The sequence below is a fragment of the Apium graveolens genome, chromosome 11, assembly GCF_009905375.1.
Source record: "Apium graveolens cultivar Ventura chromosome 11, ASM990537v1, whole genome shotgun sequence".
Taxonomy (NCBI): domain Eukaryota; kingdom Viridiplantae; phylum Streptophyta; class Magnoliopsida; order Apiales; family Apiaceae; genus Apium; species Apium graveolens.
This window is the reverse complement of record NC_133657.1, coordinates 113,125,654-113,131,301: the sequence shown is the minus strand read 5'-3', so window position 1 is coordinate 113,131,301 and position 5,648 is coordinate 113,125,654.

Here is a 5,648-nt window from a genome sequence, read left to right as displayed (position 1 = left end):
GCTTCTGGTAAAGAGTCACTTCCAAAACTCAAAGGCATTGTGATAAAAGAAAGGACAAATACTGAAGCAACAATGGCTAAATCACAACAGCAGATAGATCCAATATCCAAGGGTAAAGAAAAAGTTGGTGAACCTATCAAGGTTTATATGCCTCCTGTGAATGAAGAAATTACTGATGAAAAGGATGATCTTGCTCTGACTTCAAGAAAAGTTTTTAAGACAACCTATGACATGGCTCAAGTTGTTCAGAGTCAAGAGACAGTAAGTTCTGATATTTCGAAGAAGCAAGTAACCTCTGACATAGCTTAAGTTAACTTGATATCAGAAGTTAAATCAAAGAAACTCCTACCAGGATTCACTAAAGCAAAACAAACTCAACCTTTGAAGACTGCTGCAAGTGGTTTTGAAGCAAGAGTGGTTACTGGAAAGGAAGCAAGAGATAAAACTGGATTGGGAAGTGCTGATGAAAGAAGAATACAGAACACTACCAATGATCCAACTTCCTTGAGTGAACCAGGTATTGGAGCAACTCCTGAGAGATTGAATCAACTGGAATCTGTACAAATGGTTTACCATACCTACTTGAAAGAACACATCTTGTTGTACTTCATGACAAATGGTAGGGTTTATCATATAAGGCAAAATGCCATTCCATTGAAGTATTTTGAAGAACTGGAGCATGTACTATTCTTACTTCAAGTGAATGACAGATTAACATAAAGTGTTGCAAACTATTTGAAGGATCAGATTCAGAGACAGAAAAGGCTTTATTCTGTTAAGTATGACATCACATATCTTCCAAAGTACAGAGATCATAAGGGTGATATAGTTGAAATAAAGCCCAACACTACTAAGATTATAACTACCTTTCTGGGTTACAGGGCTGTGGAATTCAATCTTGAGTCCGATAAGGCATATTTGATCAGACTGGATCAGGATATAAGAAAAGCTAAGATTAATGATCTCAGGGCTGCAATCTTTCAAATTGGTGAAGATACTGCAGAACTTAAAGATGTTAAAAGGAGGATGATTGATGAACTCAGATATGCTGAGAGATGTTTGTTGAAGAACTATCTCAAAACAACTCCTGACATCAGAGAGATCAGAAGATGAAGACAAGTCAAGATCTATAACTGCTTAAATTCTGATATTTGTACAGACTGAAGTTGTTATCAGAAGTTAAAGACTGGTAAAGTTTTATGGACCGTAAGTTGTAGTTATCTAGTCTAATTCTCATGCATTTGTACTTAATGTTTTTGACGTCATCAAATATCTGTTAAACTTGTATATTATGCTAATTTACAAGTTGGGGGAGATTGTTAGATATATTTGATAATGTCATGGCTAATATGATTTATGTTTAGTTTTCAGATCTTACTTAAACAGGATAAATCAGTACTTACTGGAAGTCAGGACTTAAGGATATCAGTACTTATATTATCAGGAGATAATTATCAGAAGATGGATATCAGAACTTAAGTACTGAAGGACGTTCAGATAAGGACAACAGCTGATTAAAGGAAAGAAGATCGAGACAAACATAAGAAGAGATATGCATGAAGAAGGAATTCTATGAAGAATAGAATACTTGGAAGAAAAGATATCTGATTGATATATTTTAGGAAGCAGAATTATATTCCATATCAATTAGCAATTATCTTGTAACTGTGTAGTATATAAACACAGACATAGGGTTTACACTATAAGTGTTATCATATTCGAGAAGATTATTCATTGTAACCCTAGCAGCTCTCGTGATATTTGTTCATCACTGAGAGGTTACAGTTCCATACTGTAACAGAGTTTATTGTTTCAATAAAGTTTGTTTTCTGTTACTTGAGTTATTAAAGTTCGATTTGATTGTACTATACATTGTATTCACCCCCTCTACAGTGTGTGTGTGACCTAACACTGGGTTAGCAGTTAAAGCTCCTGCAAGGTAGGATTCAGACAGAAATTTTACAGACCCTTTGAAACTGTCAGGAGCTTGGTTAGCATCAGTAAAGGCGAGGTAATTTGTTCCTTTCTCTGGAATAGAGGCTCTTACAATATTGAGTGCCATTGTTGATTGATGAGAGTGAATGGGTAAGAATTTTTTTGAGAAAGGAGTGAAAATGAGAGAGAAATCGGTTTTTGCTTGAAAGGCTAGGTCACTTGAGATCTCAAAATTTCTAAGTATGTATATGTATCGAGATGTCTGGGTATTTATAGTAAAAGCAAATGACTTATCGAGAACTCAAAAATAGACGTTTGGAATTAGTCTATCGAGAAGTCATTTTAAGAAATGAAATTACATATCGAGAAGTCATTTTAAATTACTCTTATAGAGAATTAAAAAATTACTTATCGAGATGTCAAATAAATACCCAGTTTGTCCAAAAATGGACTGAATTAATTCCAACTTTTATTTGAATAAATTCAAAATAAAATTAGAATAAATTTGCCAAAAGTATTTTACCAAAATAATTTATTAAGTTAAATTATTTCAGTTCTGAATTATTGAGAAGTCTAAAAATTATACTTTTAGAGAACTCTGTGAATTAACACTACTAGAGAACTCTACAAGGACTTATCGATAAGTCATAATAAAGCTTATCGAGAAGTCACTCGAGAAGTCAGTGAATTGACTTGTCGAGAACTCACTCGAGAAGTGTTAAAATGACTTGTTGATAAGTCAGTTAGACTTATCGAGAACTCAATTCTCTATATACTTTTAAACAACTTAATCCTGCCTTGTGTTGATTTTACATATTAAGGATGTAAATTTACAACTAAGCAGTAGAATTTGAAAAATTCCAAGCTAAATTTTTTGTTTAAAAATAAATAAATATGCAGAGATTTCTGAAATATTTATAATTCATATTTATGTTAATTTCCAATTAAATGAAATTAATTTTGATTTACTAGAAATTAATCTGCTGCAATACATTAACTGAGTTCTTTCCTTAGGATGAAGAATTAAGCATTCCAATTTCACCTACAAGTCTGGTGAAAGTTGCTTCATCCAAAGGTTTAGTAAAAATATCAGCTAATTGTTTTTCTGTTGGAACAAAAATGAGCTCAATGGTACCATTTGTAGCATGTTGTCTAATGAAATGGTACCTTACATTAAGGTGCTTTATTCTAGAATGATTAACTGGATTAGCCACTATAGATATAGCACTAGTATTGTCACACATGATAGGAATTTTGTGTAACACTAGGCCATAATCCATTAGCTGATTTCTAATCCAAAGCACTTGAGCACAACAACTTCCTCTAGCTATGTATTCAGCCTCTGCTGTAGAAGTTGATACAGATTATTATTTCTTGCTATACCAGGATACAAGTCTTTGACCAATAAATTGATAGCTTCCACCAGTACTCTTTCTGTCAACCCTGCATCCAGCAAAATCTGCATCTGTGTAGCCAACAGCTTCAAAACCAGTTCCCTTAGGATACCACAATCCCAAGTTTGGAGTCCCCTTCAAATATATGAAAATCCTCTTTACAACCATCAAATGTGATTCTTTTGGATTGGCTTGAAATCTTGCATATAGACATGTTGTAAACATGATATCTGGTCTACTTGCAGTTAAGTAAAGAAATGATCCAATCATTCCACTAGAGCTTGATATATCTACACTCTTGCCTTTTCTATCTTCATCCAACTTTGTTGCTTTAGACATAGGTGTAGAAGCAGGTGAACAATCAACCATACCAAACTTTTTCAATAAGTTCTTGACATACTTAGTTTGGTTGATGAAGATTCCATCACTCCTTTGACTGACTTGTAGTCCAAGAAAGTAGCTTAATTCCCCCATCATACTCATTTCATATTCACTCTGCATAAGCTTAGAAAATATTTGGAAAAGTCTTTCATTTATAGAACCAAAGATGATATCATCCACATAGATCTGAACTAGGATCATATCTTCCCCATATTTCTTATAGAAGCGAGTTTTGTCTATAGTATCTCTAGTAAAACCATATTTCAGTAGGAATTCTGACAATGTATCATACCAAGCTCTAGGTTCCTGCTTTAGTCCATATAGAGCCTTGAGTAATTTGTACACAAAATTTGGAAATTCTGGATCTTCAAAGCCAGGTGGCTGTTGCACATAAACTTCTTCTTCTAACTCACCATTTAGGAAGGCACTCTTCACATCCATTTGATACACTTTAAAATTTGAATGTGCAGAAAATGCTAGAAAAATCCTTATTGCTTCAAGTCTTGCAACTGGAGCAAAAGTTTCATCATAATCAATTCCTTCTTCTTGTGAGTAGCCTTTTGCAACCAACCTTGCCTTGTTTCTGGTAACTATACCATTTTCATCCATCTTGTTCCTGAACACCCATTTTGTTCCAATAATGCTTATATTCTTTGGTGCACGAACTAACTCCCAAACTTTATTCCTTTTAAACTGATTAAGCTCCTCTTGTATTGCAAATATCCAATCAGGATCCATTAGAGCTTCTTCAATTTTTATGGGTTCCATTTGAGACAGAAAGCATACATGTAGGCACTCATTAGTAGTTGCACTTCTAGTCCTCACACCAGCAATATGATCACCAATAATTGCTTCTCTAGAGTGACTCCTATCCCACTTTCTTGTATGAGTTTGTTGACTTGTACCTTCATCATTTTCTTCATTATTGGTATGACTGCTAGATCCTTCTTCTCTTTCTCCCCCTGAGTTTGTGCTATCAAATTTAGGTGTTTGAGATGAGCTTTCATTCCCATGATTTTCCTGTTCAGTAGTCTCTTCATTTATCATCTGTTGTGCATCAACTTCCTCTTCTCCATCAGAATCACTATCAATGTTGAGGTTTTAAAATGCAAGGGCTTCAGCTTCACTTTTATCAAGGCATTCCATGCCTAGACACTTGTCATCATCAAAAGTCACATATGTGCTTTCCATAATCTTCTTTTGATCTATCACACAGACCTTGTAGGCAGTTCTCTCCAATGAATATCCCAGAAAAATTGCTTCAAAAAATTTTGAGTCAAATTTTCCCACATATTCAGAGTTGTCTTTCAAAATGTAACACTTGCTTCCAAACACATTAAGATGCTTTACAGTAGGCTTTCTCTTTGACATGATTGAGTAGGGTGATTTGCCATGTACCTTGTTAATGAGATCTATGTTTTGAGTGTAACATGCAGTGTTAACAACCTCTTCCCAGAAACTTGTTGGCAACTTGGCATCTTGCAGCATTGTTCTAGCAGCTTCAACTAATGTTCTGTTCTTCCTTTCAACTACTCCATTTTGTTGAGATGTTCTAGCTGCTGAAAATTCTTGAACAATGCCTTTGGTTTTGTAGAATTCATTCAATGTTGCATTTCTGAATTCTGTTCCATTGTCACTTCTCAATCTTTTTACACAATTGTGATCTTCAGCCTATTTTTCTATCTTCTTGATGTGCTCCATTTTGATGTGTGGAGTCTCATCCTTAGAGTGCATGAACTCTACCCAAGTGTATCTTCAGAAATCATCCACCAATCCAAGTGCATATTTATTTCTTGAAATAGATAAGACATTTATTGGTCCAAACAAGTCCATGTGTATAAGTTACAATGGTGCACTTATAGAATTCACAGTTTTTGATTTGTAACTTGATCTTTTCATTTTTCCTTTCTGACAAGTTTCACAAACTTCAACTTGAGC